Source organism: Ambystoma mexicanum, chromosome 6q (assembly GCF_040938575.1).
Source record: "Ambystoma mexicanum isolate Mex_15411 chromosome 6q, UKY_AmexF1_1, whole genome shotgun sequence".
Taxonomy (NCBI): Eukaryota; Metazoa; Chordata; class Amphibia; order Caudata; family Ambystomatidae; genus Ambystoma; species Ambystoma mexicanum.
In genome coordinates, this window is record NC_090937.1 from 1,593,445,631 (window position 1) to 1,593,471,327 (window position 25,697).

At 48.7% G+C, this 25,697-nt stretch overlaps 13 non-coding genes and 6 pseudogenes across 13 annotated transcripts; all 19 read left to right on the plus strand.

Moving 5' to 3' along the window:
• Positions 1-791: 791 nt before the first annotated feature.
• Positions 792-982, plus strand: LOC138517488 (U2 spliceosomal RNA). Its single transcript, XR_011282668.1, has one exon. It is a non-coding gene; the product is annotated as a U2 spliceosomal RNA (small nuclear RNA).
• A 627-nt stretch (positions 983-1,609) lies between these two features.
• Positions 1,610-1,800, plus strand: LOC138517492 (U2 spliceosomal RNA). The gene has a single exon (XR_011282672.1). It is a non-coding gene; the product is annotated as a U2 spliceosomal RNA (small nuclear RNA).
• A 630-nt stretch (positions 1,801-2,430) lies between these two features.
• LOC138517500 (U2 spliceosomal RNA) lies at positions 2,431-2,621 on the plus strand. Its single transcript, XR_011282677.1, has one exon. It is a non-coding gene; the product is annotated as a U2 spliceosomal RNA (small nuclear RNA).
• A 635-nt stretch (positions 2,622-3,256) lies between these two features.
• Positions 3,257-3,447, plus strand: LOC138517478 (U2 spliceosomal RNA). The gene has a single exon (XR_011282659.1). It is a non-coding gene; the product is annotated as a U2 spliceosomal RNA (small nuclear RNA).
• A 626-nt stretch (positions 3,448-4,073) lies between these two features.
• On the plus strand, positions 4,074-4,264 carry LOC138517486 (U2 spliceosomal RNA). Its single transcript, XR_011282666.1, has one exon. It is a non-coding gene; the product is annotated as a U2 spliceosomal RNA (small nuclear RNA).
• Positions 4,265-4,890: 626 nt separating this feature from the next.
• On the plus strand, positions 4,891-5,081 carry LOC138517502 (U2 spliceosomal RNA). The gene has a single exon (XR_011282679.1). It is a non-coding gene; the product is annotated as a U2 spliceosomal RNA (small nuclear RNA).
• A 6,019-nt stretch (positions 5,082-11,100) lies between these two features.
• Positions 11,101-11,327, plus strand: LOC138517605 (U2 spliceosomal RNA; annotated as a pseudogene).
• A 630-nt stretch (positions 11,328-11,957) lies between these two features.
• On the plus strand, positions 11,958-12,148 carry LOC138517479 (U2 spliceosomal RNA). Its single transcript, XR_011282660.1, has one exon. It is a non-coding gene; the product is annotated as a U2 spliceosomal RNA (small nuclear RNA).
• A 626-nt stretch (positions 12,149-12,774) lies between these two features.
• Positions 12,775-12,965, plus strand: LOC138517503 (U2 spliceosomal RNA). Its single transcript, XR_011282680.1, has one exon. It is a non-coding gene; the product is annotated as a U2 spliceosomal RNA (small nuclear RNA).
• A 631-nt stretch (positions 12,966-13,596) lies between these two features.
• On the plus strand, positions 13,597-13,787 carry LOC138517480 (U2 spliceosomal RNA). The gene has a single exon (XR_011282661.1). It is a non-coding gene; the product is annotated as a U2 spliceosomal RNA (small nuclear RNA).
• A 623-nt stretch (positions 13,788-14,410) lies between these two features.
• On the plus strand, positions 14,411-14,601 carry LOC138517481 (U2 spliceosomal RNA). The gene has a single exon (XR_011282662.1). It is a non-coding gene; the product is annotated as a U2 spliceosomal RNA (small nuclear RNA).
• A 638-nt stretch (positions 14,602-15,239) lies between these two features.
• LOC138517677 (U2 spliceosomal RNA) lies at positions 15,240-15,309 on the plus strand (annotated as a pseudogene).
• Positions 15,310-18,496: 3,187 nt separating this feature from the next.
• On the plus strand, positions 18,497-18,675 carry LOC138517550 (U2 spliceosomal RNA; annotated as a pseudogene).
• A 642-nt stretch (positions 18,676-19,317) lies between these two features.
• LOC138517482 (U2 spliceosomal RNA) lies at positions 19,318-19,508 on the plus strand. The gene has a single exon (XR_011282663.1). It is a non-coding gene; the product is annotated as a U2 spliceosomal RNA (small nuclear RNA).
• Positions 19,509-20,134: 626 nt separating this feature from the next.
• On the plus strand, positions 20,135-20,325 carry LOC138517504 (U2 spliceosomal RNA). Its single transcript, XR_011282681.1, has one exon. It is a non-coding gene; the product is annotated as a U2 spliceosomal RNA (small nuclear RNA).
• Positions 20,326-20,964: 639 nt separating this feature from the next.
• LOC138517483 (U2 spliceosomal RNA) lies at positions 20,965-21,155 on the plus strand. Its single transcript, XR_011282664.1, has one exon. It is a non-coding gene; the product is annotated as a U2 spliceosomal RNA (small nuclear RNA).
• Positions 21,156-21,793: 638 nt separating this feature from the next.
• On the plus strand, positions 21,794-21,894 carry LOC138517069 (U2 spliceosomal RNA; annotated as a pseudogene).
• A 337-nt stretch (positions 21,895-22,231) lies between these two features.
• Positions 22,232-22,441, plus strand: LOC138517520 (U2 spliceosomal RNA; annotated as a pseudogene).
• A 2,667-nt stretch (positions 22,442-25,108) lies between these two features.
• LOC138517607 (U2 spliceosomal RNA) lies at positions 25,109-25,347 on the plus strand (annotated as a pseudogene).
• The last annotated feature ends 350 nt before the right edge of the window (positions 25,348-25,697 follow it).

Sequence of the window (25,697 nt, forward strand, 5' to 3'; positions counted from 1 at the left end):
CTAAGTGGTTTGTATACATATTATTGTTTGGATGTTAAAAGATTGGGTGAAGTACAAGCCCAATGTATGTGGCAACAGTCAAATTGGAGACTTTTGACTTCCTAGAGCGGGAGATGTTTTACATTTATATATATGTATATTTATATATGTATATGTTTATTTATCCTGTTTTTTTATGTTATTTTTTTGAAAGTTGAGTTTTGTTTAGTGGTTTTTTAATTGGTCTTTTTTTGATTCGGAATTTTTCTTGATTGGTGATTTTTTTTCAATTTTTATAAAATTGGAGGATTGGGACGGTTAAAGGGGTGAAGAGGAGACCGTAAAAAAAAAAAAAAAAAAAAAAAGCAAAGGTGCCAGCCAGCCAGCCAGCCAGCCAGCCAGACTCGGCCTGCAGCAGCAGCCCCACAAGGAGGAGATGGGGGACACTGTCCTTGCCCTGCCTCACCCCTGAAAGGCCCCGAACGGCCAAGCCTTATCTGAGGGGGACGCACTTGGGGGAACATCCCCTGGGCAGCTGAGGGTGACTTTCGCCGCTAGGTGACGGGGCCAGTGCCAGGCCGAGGCTGCAGCTTGGCTGGGCAGAGCTCTGCAGCCTGTGCCTGGCCACCTCGGCCCTGGCGCTCTGGGACCCTTGGAAATCTGGGGGCGGAGCCATGCAAAATATCGCCGGGCATGCTGGTCATGCAAATGATATTCCTGGCCGAGGAGTCTGGGGTTCTGCAGCAGAGCGTTGCTCCGAGTCAGCAGGGTAGCTGCCGAGCAGCAGTCTTTCCGGTGAACCCTTTGTGGGCATCGCTTCTCGGCCTTTTGGCCAAGATCAAGTGTAGTATCTGTTCTTATCAGTTTAATATCTGATACGTCCTCTATCTGGGGACCATATATTAAATTGATTTTTGGAACAGGGAGATGGAATGGGAGCTTGCTCTGTCCACTCCACGCATCAACCTGGTATTGCAGTACCTCCAGGACTGGTGCACTTCCCCACTTGGGGAAAACAATGCTGTGAAAAAAAAAGACTGAGCAATTCTGGAAACTTGTGCACTTTGCAATCTTTTTGGGTTGAACTCGGATGCATTTTCTTCATTGTCTTGGAAAAGGTGCTGTCGTGTCTGTCACAGGAGGAAAAAAAGTCTGCCCCTTTGCTCGCTTTTCACGGGAGCTGCAAAGCAAAGGTGCCAGCCAGCCAGCCAGCCAGCCAGACTCGGCCTGCAGCAGCAGCCCCACAAGGAGGAGATGGGGGACACTGTCCTTGCCCTGCCTCACCCCTGAAAGGCCCCGAACGGCCAAGCCTTATCTGAGGGGGACGCACTTGGGGGAACATCCCCTGGGCAGCTGAGGGTGACTTTCGCCGCTAGGTGACGGGGCCAGTGCCAGGCCGAGGCTGCAGCTTGGCTGGGCAGAGCTCTGCAGCCTGTGCCTGGCCGCCTCGGCCCTGGCGCTCTGGGACCCTTGGAAATCTGGGGGCGGAGCCATGCAAAATATCGCCGGGCATGCTGGTCATGCAAATGCTATTCCTGGCCGAGGAGTCTGGGGTTCTGCAGCAGAGCGTTGCTCCGAGTCAGCAGGGTAGCTGCCGAGCAGCAGTCTTTCCGGTGAACCCTTTGTGGGCATCGCTTCTCGGCCTTTTGGCTAAGATCAAGTGTAGTATCTGTTCTTATCAGTTTAATATCTGATACGGCCTCTATCTGGGGACCATATATTAAATTGATTTTTGGAACAGGGAGATGGAATGGGAGCTTGCTCTGTCCACTCCACGCATCAACCTGGTATTGCAGTACCTCCAGGACTGGTGCACTTCCCCACTTGGGGAAAACAATGCTGTGAAAAAAAAAGACTGAGCAATTCTGGAAACTTGTGCACTTTGCAATCTTTTTGGGTTGAACTCGGATGCATTTTCTTCATTGTCTTGGAAAAGGTGCTGTCGTGTCTGTCACAGGAGAAAAAAAGTCTGCCCCTTTGCTCGCTTTTCACGGGAGCTGCAAAGCAAAGGTGCCAGCCAGCCAGCCAGCCAGCCAGCCAGACTCGGCCTGCAGCAGCAGCCCCACAAGGAGGAGATGGGGGACACTGTCCTTGCCCTGCCTCACCCCTGAAAGGCCCCGAACGGCCAAGCCTTATCTGAGGGGGACGCACTTGGGGGAACATCCCCTGGGCAGCTGAGGGTGACTTTCGCCGCTAGGTGACGGGGCCAGTGCCAGGCCGAGGCTGCAGCTTGGCTGGGCAGAGCTCTGCAGCCTGTGCCTGGCCGCCTCGGCCCTGGCGCTCTGGGACCCTTGGAAATCTGGGGGCGGAGCCATGCAAAATATCGCCGGGCATGCTGGTCATGCAAATGCTATTCCTGGCCGAGGAGTCTGGGGTTCTGCAGCAGAGCGTTGCTCCGAGTCAGCAGGGTAGCTGCCGAGCAGCAGTCTTTCCGGTGAACCCTTTGTGGGCATCGCTTCTCGGCCTTTTGGCTAAGATCAAGTGTAGTCTCTGTTCTTAACAGTTTAATATCTGATACGTCCTCTATCTGGGGACCATATATTAAATTGATTTTTGGAACAGGGAGATGGAATGGGAGCTTGCTCTGTCCACTCCACGCATCAACCTGGTATTGCAGTACCTCCAGGACTGGTGCACTTCCCCACTTGGGGAAAACAATGCTGTGAAAAAAAAAGACTGAGCAATTCTGGAAACTTGTGCACTTTGCAATCTTTTTGGGTTGAACTCAGATGCATTTTCTTCATTGTCTTGGAAAAGGTGCTGTCGTGTCTGTCACAGGAGGGAAAAAAGTCTGCCCCTTTGCTCGCTTTTCACGGGAGCTGCAAAGCAAAGGTGCCAGCCAGCCAGCCAGCCAGCCAGCCAGCCAGACTCGGCCTGCAGCAGCAGCCCCACAAGGAGGAGATGGGGGACACTGTCCTTGCCCTGCCTCACCCCTGAAAGGCCCCGAACGGCCAAGCCTTATCTGAGGGGGACGCACTTGGGGGAACATCCCCTGGGCAGCTGAGGGTGACTTTCGCCGCTAGGTGACGGGGCCAGTGCCAGGCCGAGGCTGCAGCTTGGCTGGGCAGAGCTCTGCAGCCTGTGCCTGGCCGCCTCGGCCCTGGCGCTCTGGGACCCTTGGAAATCTGGGGGCGGAGCCATGCAAAATATCGCCGGGCATGCTGGTCATGCAAATGCTATTCCTGGCCGAGGAGTCTGGGGTTCTGCAGCAGAGCGTTGCTCCGAGTCAGCAGGGTAGCTGCCGAGCAGCAGTCTTTCCGGTGAACCCTTTGTGGGCATCGCTTCTCGGCCTTTTGGCTAAGATCAAGTGTAGTATCTGTTCTTATCAGTTTAATATCTGATACGTCCTCTATCTGGGGACCATATATTAAATTGATTTTTGGAACAGGGAGATGGAATGGGAGCTTGCTCTGTCCACTCCACGCATCAACCTGGTATTGCAGTACCTCCAGGACTGGTGCACTTCCCCACTTGGGGAAAACAATGCTGTGAAAAAAAAAGACTGAGCAATTCTGGAAACTTGTGCACTTTGCAATCTTTTTGGGTTGAACTCGGATGCATTTTCTTCATTGTCTTGGAAAAGGTGCTGTCGTGTCTGTCACAGGAGAAAAAAAGTCTGCCCCTTTGCTCGCTTTTCACGGGAGCTGCAAAGCAAAGGTGCCAGCCAGCCAGCCAGCCAGCCAGACTCGGCCTGCAGCAGCAGCCCCACAAGGAGGAGATGGGGGACACTGTCCTTGCCCTGCCTCACCCCTGAAAGGCCCCGAACGGCCAAGCCTTATCTGAGGGGGACGCACTTGGGGGAACATCCCCTGGGCAGCTGAGGGTGACTTTCGCCGCTAGGTGACGGGGCCAGTGCCAGGCCGAGGCTGCAGCTTGGCTGGGCAGAGCTCTGCAGCCTGTGCCTGGCCGCCTCGGCCCTGGCGCTCTGGGACCCTTGGAAATCTGGGGGCGGAGCCATGCAAAATATCGCCGGGCATGCTGGTCATGCAAATGCTATTCCTGGCCGAGGAGTCTGGGGTTCTGCAGCAGAGCGTTGCTCCGAGTCAGCAGGGTAGCTGCCGAGCAGCAGTCTTTCCGGTGAACCCTTTGTGGGCATCGCTTCTCGGCCTTTTGGCTAAGATCAAGTGTAGTATCTGTTCTTATCAGTTTAATATCTGATACGTCCTCTATCTGGGGACCATATATTAAATAGATTTTTGGAACAGGGAGATGGAATGGGAGCTTGCTCTGTCCACTCCACGCATCAACCTGGTATTGCAGTACCTCCAGGACTGGTGCACTTCCCCACTTGGGGAAAACAATGCTGTGAAAAAAAAAGACTGAGCAATTCTGGAAACTTGTGCACTTTGCAATCTTTTTGGGTTGAACTCGGATGCATTTTCTTCATTGTCTTGGAAAAGGTGCTGTCGTGTCTGTCACAGGAGAAAAAAAGTCTGCCCCTTTGCTCGCTTTTCACGGGAGCTGCAAAGCAAAGGTGCCAGCCAGCCAGCCAGCCAGCCAGACTCGGCCTGCAGCAGCAGCCCCACAAGGAGGAGATGGGGGACACTGTCCTTGCCCTGCCTCACCCCTGAAAGGCCCCGAACGGCCAAGCCTTATCTGAGGGGGACGCACTTGGGGGAACATCCCCTGGGCAGCTGAGGGTGACTTTCGCCGCTAGGTGACGGGGCCAGTGCCAGGCCGAGGCTGCAGCTTGGCTGGGCAGAGCTCTGCAGCCTGTGCCTGGCCGCCTCGGCCCTGGCGCTCTGGGACCCTTGGAAATCTGGGGGCGGAGCCATGCAAAATATCGCCGGGCATGCTGGTCATGCAAATGCTATTCCTGGCCGAGGAGTCTGGGGTTCTGCAGCAGAGCGTTGCTCCGAGTCAGCAGGGTAGCTGCCGAGCAGCAGTCTTTCCGGTGAACCCTTTGTGGGCATCGCTTCTCGGCCTTTTGGCTAAGATCAAGTGTAGTCTCTGTTCTTAACAGTTTAATATCTGATACGTCCTCTATCTGGGGACCATATATTAAATTGATTTTTGGAACAGGGAGATGGAATGGGAGCTTGCTCTGTCCACTCCACGCATCAACCTGGTATTGCAGTACCTCCAGGACTGGTGCACTTCCCCACTTGGGGAAAACAATGCTGTGAAAAAAAAAGACTGAGCAATTCTGGAAACTTGTGCACTTTGCAATCTTTTTGGGTTGAACTCAGATGCATTTTCTTCATTGTCTTGGAAAAGGTGCTGTCGTGTCTGTCACAGGAGGAAAAAAAGTCTGCCCCTTTGCTCGCTTTTCACGGGAGCTGCAAAGCAAAGGTGCCAGCCAGCCAGCCAGCCAGCCAGACTCGGCCTGCAGCAGCAGCCCCACAAGGAGGAGATGGGGGACACTGTCCTTGCCCTGCCTCACCCCTGAAAGGCCCCGAACGGCCAAGCCTTATCTGAGGGGGACGCACTTGGGGGAACATCCCCTGGGCAGCTGAGGGTGACTTTCGCCGCTAGGTGACGGGGCCAGTGCCAGGCCGAGGCTGCAGCTTGGCTGGGCAGAGCTCTGCAGCCTGTGCCTGGCCGCCTCGGCCCTGGCGCTCTGGGACCCTTGGAAATCTGGGGGCGGAGCCATGCAAAATATCGCCGGGCATGCTGGTCATGCAAATGCTATTCCTGGCCGAGGAGTCTGGGGTTCTGCAGCAGAGCGTTGCTCCGAGTCAGCAGGGTAGCTGCCGAGCAGCAGTCTTTCCGGTGAACCCTTTGTGGGCATCGCTTCTCGGCCTTCTGGCCAAGATCAAGTGCAGAGCGTCTCCTGTTTGACTGGCTTGTCCGGCACAAGGGGGCTTCTCTTTGCAGCTGATCCCCCTGGGCTTTCGGGTCTGGGGGGGGGCTACTGATCTTTCTCAGAAGAACTGAGGGCTTTCGTCACCCTACTGTCGGAGAGGTTTTTGCTTCGAGTGAAGGAGGTGGTCGCCCTCTCTCCCAAAGGAGGGGAGGGGGGGGCTCTGCGAAGGTACGGGAGTTCGATTCGAGGAAAGGAGCACGGTGGTGTTGTCCAGTATGGCGGAAAATTCAAGAAGTATACCACCAGCTACGGAATTACGGTATTCGATCCGGATAACGGTTCAGCCTGGATTTGAGGGGGAAAAGGATTATGACTATGTCGTCAAAAAGGTACTTTTTGAAGCATTATCGGTTGATAAAGGAAAGTTATTTTGTATGCAAGAGCATCGCCATGTATTCACGTATGATATCACCTTTAAAGATGAACTGTCGTCATTGGAAGCATATGAAGTGTATAAGAAGGAAAAGAAAACAAACAAAGTTTTGGAAGGAGTTGTGGTTGAATTGTGTTTTCTTCGTCAGAGGATACCGTTAACGGTACACATGTATAACCCTTTTGTTTCAGCCGATGTTATTAAACATTGGCTTTCAAATTATTGTGAAGAAATTAGAGGCGGAAATGAGATGACAAACAGATTTGGAGTGTTCAATGGGAATCGGAGGTTCATGGTGGTGTTGAAAAAGGATTCAGAACGAGTGGGGGGAGTATATCACCCACCGAGTGTTTTTAAAATTCGTGAGAATAGTGGGTATTTATTTTATCCGAATCAGCCTATTTTTTGTAGGTTTTGTAGATGTTTTGGACACACCAAACAGGCGTGTCCAAGGGATAAATGTAAGACTTGTGGGAGCATGGACCATAAAACGACAAATTGTGATAGTACACCAAGATGTGTTGGTTGTGGCTTGCTGGGGCATGTGGTGGATAATTGTCCTGACATTCCAAAAACGTATGCTCAAGTCACTAAAGTGGTAACGGAAGAGAAGGATGGAGGATATATGGATGATGTGGACATTGAAGTTAAGGAGAAGGACATATTGGAGGATGTGAGAGAACGTTTATATAGTATGCCAAGAGGTGTTCTAGGAAGTAATCTTAGTTCAGATCAGGAATTTGAGAAGGTGGTCAGTGGCTTCATGCAAGATTGTGAAGAGAGAGAAGATGTGGGAGCTGCTGATGATTTGATCTTGGAATTTAAACAGAAATGGGGGAGGTTTTTTCAAGGAGAGAGGAACGTTTTTCCAATGGATGTGGTCCAGAGTGGAATGGAAGAAGTGGGGGTTTTGGGTAAGGAGGTCGAAGTGGAAGACAATGGTGAAATAGGGACATTGAAAATTAGAAGTCAGTCGGAAAGAGAAAGAGCTACTATCGACCAGATGAATAAGTGTACGGGTCCTGAGGTAAAGGGCTGGACACAGGTAATGCAGAGTGGAGTAATTCGATGTGTAAAAGACAAAGAAGAGAAGAGAGAATTTCAAGAATCCTCGGTTTGTCAGGGGTTGGAGTTGGTAAATAGATATGGACTTTTGAGTGAACTTTCTGTGGACCCAGTGGAGGCTCATGGAGTTCAGTTAACAGATCGTGGAGAAGAGACAGATGGTGAAAGTAAGGAACCTGTTAGAGGAAACACGCGTAAAGGAGAGAGGAAGAAAACGGACCGTAGTCGGTCCGCACGAAGATGAGATTGAGAAAGTGTGATTTATGTAATATTGAATGATGGAGCCCCTGTATGATACCACATTGAGGGTGGCGACATTGAATGTACGAGGAATCAATAGTAGATCAAAAAGGGTGGCATTGTTTGCGTTTTTAGCGACTGTATCATGCGAAATTTTGTTTGCAGGAATGTGTGATGGATTGGGATGGGACTAATCAGAAGTGGTGCGCAGATTGGACCAACGGTATGTCTGTTTGGTCTGGAGCAAACGATGATAGAAATGCAGGTACTGCGGTTTTGTTCAATTCGCATTTGATGACAAATGTTAAGCAGGTTGAATTGATTCCAGGGCGCATTTTACAGGTATCTTTTGAATGGCAGCATGTTGAACACAAGTTGTTAAGTGTATATGCTAATGCAAAGGTAAAGGAGAGGTGTGTTTTGTTCAGAGACCTTCGGGCGTTTTGTGTGGGTAATGTTCCTTTGATATTGGCAGGTGATTTTAATTGTGTATTACATCCAGCAGACAGAAGGAGAAGTGGAAGGTCGGTGAGTGTTGAAATTAAGGATACGTCGTCCAAATTATTGAAAGAAGTGGTGGATGATTTGCATTTAGTAGATACGCATGCAGTAGGTGGAAATCCAGGAACACGGTTTACATATAGAGGGGATGATGGTTCAGTATCGTCTAGGATTGACTTTATTTTTGTTTCAAAAATTTTTGAGATATGCAAAACTGATATTATTCATACTATTTTTTCTGACCATCAATTGGTACTTTCTACGGTTCGGTTGGTATCATATACACCAAGAGGGAGGGGTATGTGGAAGTTAAATGTGAAATTGTTAGAAGATGAGGACACGTGTTCTCGTTTTAGGGGGTTGTTGAAAATATGGGTGCTACAGTGTAAGGAGTACCCGTCTTTATTAGATTGGTGGGAAATGGTGAAATGTAACACGAGGAAGTTTTTTATTAAAAATGGGCAGGAAACAGTTAGGAAAAAAAATCTTGCCTACAGAATGCTGGTGGGTTCACAGCAGACGTTGTATAAATTGCAAGATATGGGTGTGGAGGTACGAGAAGATTTGGAAAAAATAAAATTGGAGATTCAGAAGTGGATGCAGGAACAAGGGAGGACGATTATTTTTAATTCAAGAGTGAAACATATAGAGGAAGATGAGAAATGTACTAGGTTTTTTTTTAGATCGTTGTATTCTCATAGAGAAAATACAGCTTTTTTTAGTAATACACAGGGGGTAGGGGGAGATGGTTTGAATGATAGTTTGCGTATTACTCAGGAGTTTTTTTCGGAATTATATTCGAAGAAGCTTGTGGATGTGGAACAGGAAGAAAGTTTTTGTGCACTTATTCGAGATGTGTTAGTGACAGAACAAAAGGAAGGAATGGTAGAACCCTTTTTGCTAGAAGAAGTAAGAGTCGCGGTGATGTCGGCAGCAAGGGGAAAGTCCCCGGGGAGTGATGGGTTACCAGTTGAATGGTACGTGAAATTTTGGGATGTATTGGGCCCGGTATTAGTGAGTGTGGTGGATGAGTGTTTTGATAAAGGTAATTTGTGTCCCAGTATGCAAAAAGGTATAATAACTTTGATATATAAGAAGGGAGACAGGAGTGATGTTAAAAATTGGAGGCCTATTACGTTGTTAAATGTAGATTATAAAATTCTAGCTAAAGTGGTTGCAAATCGATTGAGAAGAGTGATTAAGGACTTGGTACATGTCGATCAGACATGTGCCGTTCCTGGTAGACGTATGCATGAGAGTTTATTGATTATTAGAGATTCGATAAGTGCAGCGAAAGAAAGGGGGACATCTCTGGGTGTTTTGAATTTAGATTTCGAAAAGGCCTATGATAGGGTTTCGCATGATTTTATGTTGAAGGTGTTAGGTAGAATGGGATGCCCGAATCGTTTTTTACGTTATGTTTCTGTTTTGTACAAAGGGGCAGTTAGTCAAGTTCGACTGAAGGGAGTTTTGTCTGGAAGGATACCGATTTTATCAGGAGTACGGCAGGGGTGTCCACTGTCGGCTCTGATTTATGTGTGTGTAATCGAGCCCTTACACATGAGTATACGAGGACATTTGGGTATAATAGGGGCTCCAGTTCCAGGTACTAGTAGGCAAGTGAAATCGATAGGCTACATGGATGATGTGACGATTTTGTGTAAAGATGCCCAGTCGGTGGTGCAAGCAGTATCCCACACAGAACGTTTTTGCCAAGCGGCGGGGTTTAAATTAAATAATCAAAAGTGTACTTTGTTTACTGTTGGAGGGTGGGATAATTTGTATTATTGTCCGGTTAGGAGAGAAAGAGAGGGGGTGAAAGTGTTAGGGGTGGATTTTGATAAATGTATGAACGGGGTAGAACAATGGGAGAAAGTTACAAAAATAGTAGAGAACAAAGTGAATTATTGGAAATTGAGAAGGTTGACGATTACAGGGAAGGTAATGCTTATGAAGGCTGTATTGTTGCCCATCTTACTTTTTTTAGCATTAGTTTTTCCACCCGCAAAACAACAAGTGGTACGAGTACAGCGTTTGTTTTTTTTGTTTTTATGGGGTTCCAAGATGGATAAAATACGAAGGGAGGTGATGTACAAACCTCAGACATTAGGAGGTAGAAGTGTTCCGAATTTAGAACTTTTTTTGGCTGGGCACTATGTAGGATTCTGTGTAAATACAGTAAAACATTCAAAGTCGTTGGCAGCTTGCTTTGTGAGATATGCAACGGCAAATGTGTTGGAGCGATTCCGGATTATCCCAAAAAGTAATTTGGTGTCAAAGGCATGGTCACTGCCGTTTTTTTATCAGTGTTTAAAGTGGTTTCTGCCTTTGATACAACCTTTAGAGTGTTTACAAGAAGAGAGAATGGATCCAGGGAAATGTTTGAAAATGTTGCAGCAACAGAAATTGCCTGAATCAGTGGGTAATTTGGGGGGGTTGAGATTATTGAGAGTATGGAATTTTTTTTCGAGTAGTGAAGTTACAAATGAACAAAAAGATATTAATTGGCTGGCATTAATGAATGTGCTCCCTGTAAGAGATTTTATGCATAAAAGACAAATGGCAAAGACGGCGGTGTGTCCGAGAATGGGTTGTGTACAGGCAGAGACCATTTACCATTTTTTGTGGCGATGTGAATATGCGAATGATGTGTGGGAGTTATGTCAACCACTGGTTTTTGCGGTGACAGGGGTCAGAGATATTACCTATGATATGGTATTATTGGGTTTTCAATGGAAGAAAGAGGTGTTAAATAACAGACTTTTGTTTCAGATTGGTTCTTCTGTGAAAGAGGCTTTGTGGAAATCTAGAATATTATTGGTTATGCAACATGTTCATATTTCTCCCCAAGAATGTGTGAACATGGCACTAAGTGGTTTGTATACATATTATTGTTTGGATGTTAAAAGATTGGGTGAAGTACAAGCCCAATGTATGTGGCAACAGTCAAATTGGAGACTTTTGACTTCCTAGAGCGGGAGATGTTTTACATTTATATATATGTATATTTATATATGTATATGTTTATTTATCCTGTTTTTTTATGTTATTTTTTTGAAAGTTGAGTTTTGTTTAGTGGTTTTTTAATTGGTCTTTTTTTGATTCGGCATTTTTCTTGATTGGTGATTTTTTTTCAATTTTTATAAAATTGGAGGATTGGGACGGTTAAAGGGGTGAAGAGGAGACCGTAAAAAAAAAAAAAAAAAAAAATCTGTTCTTATCAGTTTAATATCTGATACGTCCTCTATCTGGGGACCATATATTAAATTGATTTTTGGAACAGGGAGATGGAATGGGAGCTTGCTCTGTCCACTCCACGCATCAACCTGGTATTGCAGTACCTCCAGGACTGGTGCACTTCCCCACTTGGGGAAAACAATGCTGTGAAAAAAAAAGACTGAGCAATTCTGGAAACTTGTGCACTTTGCAATCTTTTTGGGTTGAACTCGGATGCATTTTCTTCATTGTCTTGGAAAAGGTGCTGTCGTGTCTGTCACAGGAGAAAAAAAGTCTGCCCCTTTGCTCGCTTTTCACGGGAGCTGCAAAGCAAAGGTGCCAGCCAGCCAGCCAGCCAGCCAGCCAGACTCGGCCTGCAGCAGCAGCCCCACAAGGAGGAGATGGGGGACACTGTCCTTGCCCTGCCTCACCCCTGAAAGGCCCCGAACGGCCAAGCCTTATCTGAGGGGGACGCACTTGGGGGAACATCCCCTGGGCAGCTGAGGGTGACTTTCGCCGCTAGGTGACGGGGCCAGTGCCAGGCCGAGGCTGCAGCTTGGCTGGGCAGAGCTCTGCAGCCTGTGCCTGGCCGCCTCGGCCCTGGCGCTCTGGGACCCTTGGAAATCTGGGGGCGGAGCCATGCAAAATATCGCCGGGCATGCTGGTCATGCAAATGATATTCCTGGCCGAGGAGTCTGGGGTTCTGCAGCAGAGCGTTGCTCCGAGTCAGCAGGGTAGCTGCCGAGCAGCAGTCTTTCCGGTGAATCCTTTGTGGGCATCGCTTCTCGGCCTTTTGGCTAAGATCAAGTGTAGTATCTGTTCTTATCAGTTTAATATCTGATACGTCCTCTATCTGGGGACCATATATTAAATTGATTTTTGGAACAGGGAGATGGAATGGGAGCTTGCTCTGTCCACTCCACGCATCAACCTGGTATTGCAGTACCTCCAGGACTGGTGCACTTCCCCACTTGGGGAAAACAATGCTGTGAAAAAAAAAGACTGAGCAATTCTGGAAACTTGTGCACTTTGCAATCTTTTTGGGTTGAACTCGGATGCATTTTCTTCATTGTCTTGGAAAAGGTGCTGTCGTGTCTGTCACAGGAGAAAAAAAGTCTGCCCCTTTGCTCGCTTTTCACGGGAGCTGCAAAGCAAAGGTGCCAGCCAGCCAGCCAGCCAGCCAGACTCGGCCTGCAGCAGCAGCCCCACAAGGAGGAGATGGGGGACACTGTCCTTGCCCTGCCTCACCCCTGAAAGGCCCCGAACGGCCAAGCCTTATCTGAGGGGGACGCACTTGGGGGAACATCCCCTGGGCAGCTGAGGGTGACTTTCGCCGCTAGGTGACGGGGCCAGTGCCAGGCCGAGGCTGCAGCTTGGCTGGGCAGAGCTCTGCAGCCTGTGCCTGGCCGCCTCGGCCCTGGCGCTCTGGGACCCTTGGAAATCTGGGGGCGGAGCCATGCAAAATATCGCCGGGAATGCTGGTCATGCAAATGCTATTCCTGGCCGAGGAGTCTGGGGTTCTGCAGCAGAGCGTTGCTCCGAGTCAGCAGGGTAGCTGCCGAGCAGCAGTCTTTCCGGTGAACCCTTTGTGGGCATCGCTTCTCGGCCTTTTGGCTAAGATCAAGTGTAGTCTCTGTTCTTAACAGTTTAATATCTGATACGTCCTCTATCTGGGGACCATATATTAAATTGATTTTTGGAACAGGGAGATGGAATGGGAGCTTGCTCTGTCCACTCCACGCATCAACCTGGTATTGCAGTACCTCCAGGACTGGTGCACTTCCCCACTTGGGGAAAACAATGCTGTGAAAAAAAAAGACTGAGCAATTCTGGAAACTTGTGCACTTTGCAATCTTTTTGGGTTGAACTCAGATGCATTTTCTTCATTGTCTTGGAAAAGGTGCTGTCGTGTCTGTCACAGGAGGAAAAAAAGTCTGCCCCTTTGCTCGCTTTTCACGGGAGCTGCAAAGCAAAGGTGCCAGCCAGCCAGCCAGCCAGCCAGCCAGACTCGGCCTGCAGCAGCAGCCCCACAAGGAGGAGATGGGGGACACTGTCCTTGCCCTGCCTCACCCCTGAAAGGCCCCGAACGGCCAAGCCTTATCTGAGGGGGACGCACTTGGGGGAACATCCCCTGGGCAGCTGAGGGTGACTTTCGCCGCTAGGTGACGGGGCCAGTGCCAGGCCGAGGCTGCAGCTTGGCTGGGCAGAGCTCTGCAGCCTGTGCCTGGCCGCCTCGGCCCTGGCGCTCTGGGACCCTTGGAAATCTGGGGGCGGAGCCATGCAAAATATCGCCGGGCATGCTGGTCATGCAAATGCTATTCCTGGCCGAGGAGTCTGGGGTTCTGCAGCAGAGCGTTGCTCCGAGTCAGCAGGGTAGCTGCCGAGCAGCAGTCTTTCCGGTGAACCCTTTGTGGGCATCGCTTCTCGGCCTTTTGGCTAAGATCAAGTGTAGTATCTGTTCTTATCAGTTTAATATCTGATACGTCCTCTATCTGGGGACCATATATTAAATTGATTTTTGGAACAGGGAGATGGAATGGGAGCTTGCTCTGTCCACTCCACGCATCAACCTGGTATTGCAGTACCTCCAGGACTGGTGCACTTCCCCACTTGGGGAAAACAATGCTGTGAAAAAAAAAGACTGAGCAATTCTGGAAACTTGTGCACTTTGCAATCTTTTTGGGTTGAACTCGGATGCATTTTCTTCATTGTCTTGGAAAAGGTGCTGTCGTGTCTGTCACAGGAGGAAAAAAAGTCTGCCCCTTTGCTCGCTTTTCACGGGAGCTGCAAAGCAAAGGTGCCAGCCAGCCAGCCAGCCAGACTCGGCCTGCAGCAGCAGCCCCACAAGGAGGAGATGGGGGACACTGTCCTTGCCCTGCCTCACCCCTGAAAGGCCCCGAACGGCCAAGCCTTATCTGAGGGGGACGCACTTGGGGGAACATCCCCTGGGCAGCTGAGGGTGACTTTCGCCGCTAGGTGACGGGGCCAGTGCCAGGCCGAGGCTGCAGCTTGGCTGGGCAGAGCTCTGCAGCCTGTGCCTGGCCGCCTCGGCCCTGGCGCTCTGGGACCCTTGGAAATCTGGGGGCGGAGCCATGCAAAATATCGCCGGGCATGCTGGTCATGCAAATGCTATTCCTGGCTGAGGAGTCTGGGGTTCTGCAGCAGAGCGTTGCTCCGAGTCAGCAGGGTAGCTGCCGAGCAGCAGTCTTTCCGGTGAACCCTTTGTGGGCATCGCTTCTCGGCCTTTTGGCTAAGATCAAGTGTAGTATCTGTTCTTATCAGTTTAATATCTGATACGTCCTCTATCTGGGGACCATATATTAAATTGATTTTTGGAACAGGGAGATGGAATGGGAGCTTGCTCTGTCCACTCCACGCATCAACCTGGTATTGCAGTACCTCCAGGACTGGTGCACTTCCCCACTTGGGGAAAACAATGCTGTGAAAAAAAAAGACTGAGCAATTCTGGAAACTTGTGCACTTTGCAATCTTTTTGGGTTGAACTCGGATGCATTTTCTTCATTGTCTTGGAAAAGGTGCTGTCGTGTCTGTCACAGGAGAAAAAAAGTCTGCCCCTTTGCTTGCTTTTCACGGGAGCTGCAAAGCAAAGGTGCCAGCCAGCCAGCCAGCCAGCCAGCCAGCCAGCCAGACTCGGCCTGCAGCAGCAGCCCCACAAGGAGGAGATGGGGGACACTGTCCTTGCCCTGCCTCACCCCTGAAAGGCCCCGAACGGCCAAGCCTTATCTGAGGGGGACGCACTTGGGGGAACATCCCCTGGGCAGCTGAGGGTGACTTTCGCCGCTAGGTGACGGGGCCAGTGCCAGGCCGAGGCTGCAGCTTGGCTGGGCAGAGCTCTGCAGCCTGTGCCTGGCCGCCTCGGCCCTGGCGCTCTGGGACCCTTGGAAATCTGGGGGCGGAGCCATGCAAAATATCGCCGGGCATGCTGGTCATGCAAATGCTATTCCTGGCCGAGGAGTCTGGGGTTCTGCAGCAGAGCGTTGCTCCGAGTCAGCAGGGTAGCTGCCGAGCAGCAGTCTTTCCGGTGAACCCTTTGTGGGCATCGCTTCTCGGCCTTTTGGCTAAGATCAAGTGTAGTAACTACGCAACTTTTGCACTGGAAACACCCCTTTGATCATAGCGGGGGATTTCAATTGCACAATACAAAAAGAGGATCGAGTGCGGACCGGTTCACAAGCAACGTCGAAGAACCGAGACCCATCGTCCAAAATACTCAAAAGTATCATAAGTGACTTAAACTTAAATGATACACACGCATCTACCAATACACCGGGGACAGCCTTAACATATAGGGCTGAAAACGGGTTGGTACAGTCCCGTATAGACTTTATATTCACATCTAAGAACTTTGGGATAAACAAAACCGAAGTGAAACCGAACCTGTTCTCAGACCACCACCTAATCACCACGGAAGTAACATTAAAGGAATACCCCCCAAAACAACGCAACGCATGGTCACTTAACGTAAACCTCTTGCAGGACGAAACAACCTGTAAAAAATACAGACCATTGCTAAAAGAGTGGGTATCCCAACATATGTTATACGAAGACAAAAGAGAGTGGTGGGAGGACATCAAAGAAAGAACCAGAGAGTTCTTTAAAAAGAGCGGACATATAGCAGCAAGAAAACGGAACGAGACTTACAGGAACCTGTTAGGCACACAACAAACCCTACACCTTCTGCAAGAGAGAGGGGTAGACGTCCAAGATGACCTCGAGGACGTAAAAGAAAAAATCCAGAAATGGATGCATGATAAAGGAAGGACTATTATCTTCAACTCTAGGGTGAAAGAATTTGAAGAGAACGAGAAATGTACACGTTTCTTCTTCAAAGCAGCACAACATCAGAAGGTTTTACCTACTGAATTCAGAGACTCAAGAGAGAAGACAAGGAACACGGTATCAGGATTGCTAGAAGTAGCACAATCCTTTTACGCAGACTTGTATTCTCCAAAACAGTTGGACGAAGAACAGACAAGTGAGTTTGAGAGAGCTGTTCAAGACAACATAAGTACCGATCAAAAAGCAGACATGATTGAGCCTTTCACGTTACAAGAAATACACAAAGCAGTGATGAGTGCTGCCAAGAGGAAAACACCAGGAAGTGATGGCTTACCATGCGAATGGTATAGCACCTTCTGGGACATCCTAGGACCGGCAGTACTGGAGCTAGTAAACGTGGTCTTTCAAACTAGAGAGCTAGCCCCCAGCATGAAACAGGGGATCATCACTTTGCTATACAAAAAAGGAGACAAGGCGGACGTCAAAAACTGGAGACCGATAACATTACTAAATGCAGATTACAAAATATTAGCTAAAGTCATTGCTAACAGACTAAGAGCAGTAATCGGGCACTTAGTGCATCCAGACCAGACGTGCGCAGTCCCGGGCAGACGAATACATGAAAGCCTACTGATTGTAAGAGACTCAATACAATCAGCAAAAGATCGAGGAACGCCTTTGGGGGTTCTAAGCCTAGATTTTGAAAAGGCATACGACAGAGTCTCTCACCCATTCATGTTGAAGATAATGGAGAAAATGGGTTGCCCTAAACCCTTCTTAACACACATCTCCACGCTATACGCTGGAGTCTACAGTCAAGTCCGCATCAACGGGGAGTTGACTGAAAAAATCCCAATATTATCAGGGGTCAGGCAGGGATGTCCTTTATCAGCACTTTTATACATCTGTGCAGTGGAACCTTTACACATCAGATTGAGGTCACACAAAGACATAACAGGAGCCCCAGTACCAGGGACCCCGGAACAAGTAAAGACCATTGGGTACATGGACGACGTGACAGCTTTATGCAAAGACGCCAAATCCGTAAACCAAGTCGTGTTGCAGACTGAACTTTTTTGCAAAGCGGCAGGATTCAAACTAAACAAACACAAGTGCCAACTACTAACCATTGGAACATGGAACAACCTCACACCATGCCCGATAAACAAAACAGAAGACAGTTTGAAAATACTGGGACTACAGTTTGACAAACAGATGGACGGGACAAAACAATGGGAAAACACAACCAAAAAAATAGAGAACAAAATCAACTTCTGGGCGCTGAGACAGCTCACGATGGAAGGAAAGGTGCTACTCATGAAGGCGGTCTTTCTCCCAATACTGCTGTTCCTAGCACTGATCTTTCCTCCAAAAATGAAACAAGCACAAAAAATACAAAGACTAATGTTCCATTTCCTATGGAACTCGAAGATGGATCGAGTAGCGAGAAAGACAATGTACAAAATAAAGGAGAGAGGAGGAAGAGGCGTACCGGAAATACAAAGCTTCCTTACAGGACACTATGTAGGGTTTTGCCTAAACACACTGAAACACTCGGCATCAATGGCAGTGCATTTCATAAGGTATGCAACAGCGAACATACTGGAAAGACACAAAATCATACCGAGAAGCAACACACTGCCAAAAGCAATGGAGACACCTCGCTTTTACAAAAACTTCGCCAACTTCCTGTCAACAGTAGAGGATCAAGAACTATTAACGAAAATATGGGTGGAACCCAGAGACATATTAAAACAAAAAAGGCTAAATGAAACCCCGGAACCAGTGGGTAACCTAGGGGGAAATAAGCTGGACAAAGTGTGGAAAACTTTTTCAAAGGCAAGAGTAACGAACGCGCAGAGGGACATAAACTGGCAGCTACTCACAAATGCACTGCCATTGAAAGCCTTTATGCACAGAAGAAAACTGGCCAAAAAAGCAACATGCCCTAGAGAACAATGCGCTCAGGACGAATCAACACTACACTTTGTGTGGAATTGTGCATTTGCAAAACAAGTGTGGGAAAAACTGGAAACACTGATTTTTGCAATCACAGGAGAACAGACCCTGACGTTCGAATCCATCTTGACAGGGATACAGGAGGGAGGAGGGAAACAAGAGAAAATTCTTTTTCACCAAATTACATCAGCAACAAAAGAAGCCTTATGGAAGGCCAGAACATTACTAGTGCTACAGCACAAAAACATCACTCCAGAGGAGTGTGTAAAGTTAGCGTTGTGTTTTTTATACACATATTACTGTCTTGATGCCAAAGACAAGGGCAAACAAGAGGCACAAAACATTTGGCAACAAGACAACTGGAGAACGTTAACTATTTAACTAATCTGGGTTAGGGAGAGCAGTTTGCTCAAAGTCTTTCTTTTTGACAGTTTATTTTTAACCAAATTCAATTTTAATTCGTGAAAATCTTTTAATTCGAGAACTAATTGGCGTATAGTTGCAAGTAGTATATACTAATTTGCTGGAGGAAAGGGACGGTTGTAAGGGGAGTGTGGAGACCGTTCAAAAAAAAAAAAAAAAATCTGTTCTTATCAGTTTAATATCTGATACGTCCTCTATCTGGGGACCATATATTAAATTGATTTTTGGAACAGGGAGATGGAATGGGAGCTTGCTCTGTCCACTCCACGCATCAACCTGGTATTGCAGTACCTCCAGGACTGGTGCACTTCCCCACTTGGGGAAAACAATGCTGTGAAAAAAAAAGACTGAGCAATTCTGGAAACTTGTGCACTTTGCAATCTTTTTGGGTTGAACTCGGATGCATTTTCTTCATTGTCTTGGAAAAGGTGCTGTCGTGTCTGTCACAGGAGAAAAAAAGTCTGCCCCTTTGCTCGCTTTTCACGGGAGCTGCAAAGCAAAGGTGCCAGCCAGCCAGCCAGCCAGCCAGCCAGCCAGCCAGCCAGACTCGGCCTGCAGCAGCAGCCCCACAAGGAGGAGATGGGGGACACTGTCCTTGCCCTGCCTCACCCCTGAAAGGCCCCGAATGGCCAAGCCTTATCTGAGGGGGACGCACTTGGGGGAACATCCCCTGGGCAGCTGAGGGTGACTTTCGCCGCTAGGTGACGGGGCCAGTGCCAGGCCGAGGCTGCAGCTTGGCTGGGCAGAGCTCTGCAGCCTGTGCCTGGCCGCCTCGGCCCTGGCGCTCTGGGACCCTTGGAAATCTGGGGGCGGAGCCATGCAAAATATCGCCGGGCATGCTGGTCATGCAAATGCTATTCCTGGCCGAGGAGTCTGGGGTTCTGCAGCAGAGCGTTGCTCCGAGTCAGCAGGGTAGCTGCCGAGCAGCAGTCTTTCCGGTGAACCCTTTGTGGGCATCGCTTCTCGGCCTTTTGGCTAAGATCAAGTGTAGTATCTGTTCTTATCAGTTTAATATCTGATACGTCCTCTATCTGGGGACCATATATTAAATTGATTTTTGGAACAGGGAGATGGAATGGGAGCTTGCTCTGTCCACTCCACGCATCAACCTGGTATTGCAGTACCTCCAGGACTGGTGCACTTCCCCACTTGGGGAAAACAATGCTGTGAAAAAAAAAGACTGAGCAATTCTGGAAACTTGTGCACTTTGCAATCTTTTTGGGTTGAACTTGGATGCATTTTCTTCATTGTCTTGGAAAAGGTGCTGTCGTGTCTGTCACAGGAGAAAAAAAGTCTGCCCCTTTGCTCGCTTTTCACGGGAGCTGCAAAGCAAAGGTGCCAGCCAGCCAGCCAGCCAGCCAGACTCGGCCTGCAGCAGCAGCCCCACAAGGAGGAGATGGGGGACACTGTCCTTGCCCTGCCTCACCCCTGAAAGGCCCCGAACGGCCAAGCCTTATCTGAGGGGGACGCACTTGGGGGAACATCCCCTGGGCAGCTGAGGGTGACTTTCGCCGCTAGGTGACGGGGCCAGTGCCAGGCCGAGGCTGCAGCTTGGCTGGGCAGAGCTCTGCAGCCTGTGCCTGGCCGCCTCGGCCCTGGCGCTCTGGGACCCTTGGAAATCTGGGGGCGGAGCCATGCAAAATATCGCCGGGCATGCTGGTCATGCAAATGCTATTCCTGGCCGAGGAGTCTGGGGTTCTGCAGCAGAGCGTTGCTCCGAGTCAGCAGGGTAGCTGCCGAGCAGCAGTCTTTCCGGTGAACCCTTTGTGGGCATCGCTTCTCGGCCTTTTGGCTAAGATCAAGTGTAGTCTCTGTTCTTAACAGTTTAATATCTGATACGTCCTCTATCTGGGGACCATATATTAAATTGATTTTTGGAACAGGGAGATGGAATGGGAGCTTGCTCTGTCCACTCCACGCATCAACCTGGTATTGCAGTACCTCCAGGACTGGTGCACTTCCCCACTTGGGGAAAACAATGCTGTGAAAAAAAAAGACTGAGCAATTCTGGAAACTTGTGCACTTTGCAATCTTTTTGGGTTGAACTCGGATGCATTTTCTTCATTGTCTTGGAAAAGGTGCTGTCGTGTCTGTCACAGGAGGAAAAAAAGTCTGCCCCTTTGCTCGCTTTTCACGGGAGCTGCAAAGCAAAGGTGCCAGCCAGCCAGCCAGCCAGCCAGCCAGCCAGCCAGACTCGGCCTGCAGCAGCAGCCCCACAAGGAGGAGATGGGGGACACTGTCCTTGCCCTGCCTCACCCCTGAAAGGCCCCGAACGGCCAAGCCTTATCTGAGGGGGACGCACTTGGGGGAACATCCCCTGGGCAGCTGAGGGTGACTTTCGCCGCTAGGTGACGGGGCCAGTGCCAGGCCGAGGCTGCAGCTTGGCTGGGCAGAGCTCTGCAGCCTGTGCCTGGCCGCCTCGGCCCTGGCGCTCTGGGACCCTTGGAAATCTGGGGGCGGAGCCATGCAAAATATCGCCGGGCATGCTGGTCATGCAAATGCTATTCCTGGCCGAGGAGTCTGGGGTTCTGCAGCAGAGCGTTGCTCCGAGTCAGCAGGGTAGCTGCCGAGCAGCAGTCTTTCCGGTGAACCCTTTGTGGGCATCGCTTCTCGGCCTTTTGGCTAAGATCAAGTGTAGTATCTGTTCTTATCAGTTTAATATCTGATACGTCCTCTATCTGGGGACCATATATTAAATTGATTTTTGGAACAGGGAGATGGAATGGGAGCTTGCTCTGTCCACTCCACGCATCAACCTGGTATTGCAGTACCTCCAGGACTGGTGCACTTCCCCACTTGGGGAAAACAATGCTGTGAAAAAAAAAGACTGAGCAATTCTGGAAACTTGTGCACTTTGCAATCTTTTTGGGTTGAACTCGGATGCATTTTCTTCATTGTCTTGGAAAAGGTGCTGTCGTGTCTGTCACAGGAGAAAAAAAGTCTGCCCCTTTGCTCGCTTTTCACGGGAACTGCAAAGCAAAGGTGCCAGCCAGCCAGCCAGCCAGCCAGCCAGCCAGCCAGACTCGGCCTGCAGCAGCAGCCCCACAAGGAGGAGATGGGGGACACTGTCCTTGCCCTGCCTCACCCCTGAAAGGCCCCGAACGGCCAAGCCTTATCTGAGGGGGACGCACTTGGGGGAACATCCCCTGGGCAGCTGAGGGTGACTTTCGCCGCTAGGTGACGGGGCCAGTGCCAGGCCGAGGCTGCAGCTTGGCTGGGCAGAGCTCTGCAGCCTGTGCCTGGCCGCCTCGGCCCTGGCGCTCTGGGACCCTTGGAAATCTGGGGGCGGAGCCATGCAAAATATCGCCGGGCATGCTGGTCATGCAAATGCTATTCCTGGCCGAGGAGTCTGGGGTTCTGCAGCAGAGCGTTGCTCCGAGTCAGCAGGGTAGCTGCCGAGCAGCAGTCTTTCCGGTGAACCCTTTGTGGGCATCGCTTCTCGGCCTTTTGGCTAAGATCAAGTGTAGTAATCCATCTTGACAGGGATACAGGAGGGAGGAGGGAAACAAGAGAAAATTATTTTTCACCAAATTACATCAGCAACAAAAGAAGCCTTATGGAAGGCCAGAACATTACTAGTGCTACAGCACAAAAACATCACTCCAGAGGAGTGTGTAAAGTTAACGTTGTGTCTTTTATACACATATTACTGTCTTGATGCCAAAGACAAGGGCAAACAAGAGGCACAAAACATTTGGCAACAAGACAACTGGAGAACGTTAACTATTTAACTAATCTGGGTTAGGGAGAGCAGTTTGCTCAAAGTCTTTCTTTTTGACAGTGTATTTTTAACCAAATTCAATTTTAATTCGTGAAAATCTTTTAATTCGAGAACTAATTGGCGTATAGTTGCAAGTAGTATATACTACTTTGCTGGAGGAAAGGGACGGTTGTAAGGGGAGTGTGGAGACCGTTCAAAAAAAGAATCTGTTCTTATCAGTTTAATATCTGATACGTCCTCTATCTGGGGACCATATATTAAATTGATTTTTGGAACAGGGAGATGGAATGGGAGCTTGCTCTGTCCACTCCACGCATCAACCTGGTATTGCAGTACCTCCAGGACTGGTGCACTTCCCCACTTGGGGAAAACAATGCTGTGAAAAAAAAAGACTGAGCAATTCTGGAAACTTGTGCACTTTGCAATCTTTTTGGGTTGAACTCGGATGCATTTTCTTCATTGTCTTGGAAAAGGTGCTGTCGTGTCTGTCACAGGAGAAAAAAAGTCTGCCCCTTTGCTCGCTTTTCACGGGAGCTGCAAAGCAAAGGTGCCAGCCAGCCAGCCAGCCAGCCAGACTCGGCCTGCAGCAGCAGCCCCACAAGGAGGAGATGGGGGACACTGTCCTTGCCCTGCCTCACCCCTGAAAGGCCCCGAACGGCCAAGCCTTATCTGAGGGGGACGCACTTGGGGGAACATCCCCTGGGCAGCTGAGGGTGACTTTCGCCGCTAGGTGACGGGGCCAGTGCCAGGCCGAGGCTGCAGCTTGGCTGGGCAGAGCTCTGCAGCCTGTGCCTGGCCGCCTCGGCCCTGGCGCTCTGGGACCCTTGGAAATCTGGGGGCGGAGCCATGCAAAATATCGCCGGGCATGCTGGTCATGCAAATGCTATTCCTGGCCGAGGAGTCTGGGGTTCTGCAGCAGAGCGTTGCTCCGAGTCAGCAGGGTAGCTGCCGAGCAGCAGTCTTTCCGGTGAACCCTTTGTGGGCATCGCTTCTCGGCCTTTTGGCTATGATCAAGTGTCGGGATTCACCTTAGCTGTCTGGCTTGCCCAGTCCAAGGTAGACTCCTTTTACAGCTGGCCTCCCTGACCTTTGGGTCAGGGAGTAGGCTACTGATCATGCCTTGAAGGGCCGGAGAATCTTTCGGGCTAGACGAGTTTCGAGTGGAAGATTTGAGGGAGTACGCATCGGAGGACTCCCCTGGCATGGCTGAAGCATCGCGTGTTTTACCGCCGGCGACGCAGCTGAGATATTCAGTTCGGATTGCTGTTCAGAAGGAATTCCAAGAAGTAAAGGATTTCGACTATGTTGTTAATAAGGTACTTTTTGAGGCTTTACAAGCAGACAGAGAAAAAATTTATTGTATGCAAGAGCATAGGAACGCTTGCACATATGATATTACTTTTGTAGACGAAGTCTCTTCCTTGAGTGCGTATGAAGTGTATAAAATGGAAAAGAAGAATAATAGTATTTTGGAAGGTGTTCTGGTGGAGCTTTGTTTCGTCCGACAAACTGTTCCATTAATTGTGCATATGTACAATCCATTCGTGTCAGTAGAGAAAATTACTAATTGGTTATTGCATTATTGTGAAGAAGTGAAAGGAGGTCAAATGCAAAGGAATAAATTTGGATATTTTAATGGAGATCGGAGATTTGTTGTAGTGTTAAAAAAACATCCAGAAGGCATTGGAGGTTTATGTCACCCCCCGGGGGTGTTTAAGATTTTGGAACAGAATGGGTATTTGTATTACCCTAATCAACCGATGTTCTGTAGGTTTTGTCGACAGTTTGGACACATGAAACAAGATTGCCCGAAAGATAAATGTTGGAATTGTGGTAAATCGAACCATAAATTGGCAGAATGTGATCAGACACTATTGTGTACTGTTTGTAATATGGAGGGTCATGTTGCAGTGACATGCCCGAAGACCAGGCGTACATATGCACAAGCTACTAGTGAAGGTGGTTTTTTCAGAGGGGATTGTGCACTTGTGAAGAATCTGATTAATACTTTGGAAGATTTAAGGAAGGAAGAAAAGTTGGTTGAAAATGTGGATACAGTACGAGTGGAAGATGTGGAAAACATTATGGTAGTAGATGAAGTAGAACTTGAAAAGGGAATAGATGATGAAGGAATTGTTCAAACAGCCAGTGGAAGTGAAGTGGATGAAGAGGAGGCTGAGAAGAAAAGTGAAAAGAAAGTTGCTCAAGTAGTCGGTGGAAAGGATGGTGAAAAGTTTTCTTGGATGAATGGAGAAATATTATCGAATAATGAAATTAAGGAAAAATTGGAAAAATTTCCAGAGTTTTTTTATTTTGGGAAAGCTTTGTCTTCTGAGTATGAGGAATTGATTTTAAACGGTTATATAAAATATCGGATTGACAAGAAAGAAAAAGACTGTGATTTCCAACAGCATCGACATGATTTCAGACTATATCGGGATTATCATCGGAAGTGTTTTCAGTTGAAGGATGCCAGGGAGTTGGAGAGTAAATTAAATGCTTTACATTCTGTGAAAGGGGTTAGTTCGACTGGACAGGATGTAGTGGTGCTCCCGTCTTTGACACCACATGTCAAGAATCTTTTGGAAAGGGAAAGAGTGGTTGTACAACAAGTTGATTTGCAAGCACGTACTGCCGTTCAGGGAGTGGAAACGGCGAATAAGTATGAGGTTTTACAATCTGGGTCGGATAGTGAAAAGGATGAGGAGGTGGAGAATCAGTTGTTACAGAAGGGGATTGAGCGAAGGTCAAGGAGGCGGAAATCTGATCGGAGTCGGTCAGCCATTAGAGATGGGAAAGCATCTTTTAAATAAATTCTGGAATGGGGAAAGAAGATAAGAGAAGAAAAGAGAAAATTCTGTTGATGAAAATTTGTTTTCTTATGTGGCAGCAGAAAGGAAAGAAGATAAGAGAGAAAAATTGTGATAGACCGATGTGAAAGTTTTGGTTTTTTTTTATTGATTTGATGTTTTTAATTTGAAGTTTTTTTCTATTGGCATTTTTGATTTGGAGTTTTTTGATTGGCATTTTTTGTAAATTGGAGGTTTGGGACGGTTGAAGGGGTGAAGTGGAGACCGATAAAGAAAAAAAAAAAAAAAAAAAAAAAAAAAATCTGTTCTTATCAGTTTAATATCTGATACGTCCTCTATCTGGGGACCATATATTAAATTGATTTTTGGAACAGGGAGATGGAATGGGAGCTTGCTCTGTCCACTCCACGCATCAACCTGGTATTGCAGTACCTCCAGGACTGGTGCACTTCCCCACTTGGGGAAAACAATGCTGTGAAAAAAAAAGACTGAGCAATTCTGGAAACTTGTGCACTTTGCAATCTTTTTGGGTTGAACTCGGATGCATTTTCTTCATTGTCTTGGAAAAGGTGCTGTCGTGTCTGTCACAGGAGAAAAAAAGTCTGCCCCTTTGCTCGCTTTTCACGGGAGCTGCAAAGCAAAGGTGCCAGGCAGCCAGCCAGCCAGACAGACTCGGCCTGCAGCAGCAGCCCCACAAGGAGGAGATGGGGGACACTGTCCTTGCCCTGCCTCACCCCTGAAAGGCCCCGAACGGCCAAGCCTTATCTGAGGGGGACGCACTTGGGGGAACATCCCCTGGGCAGC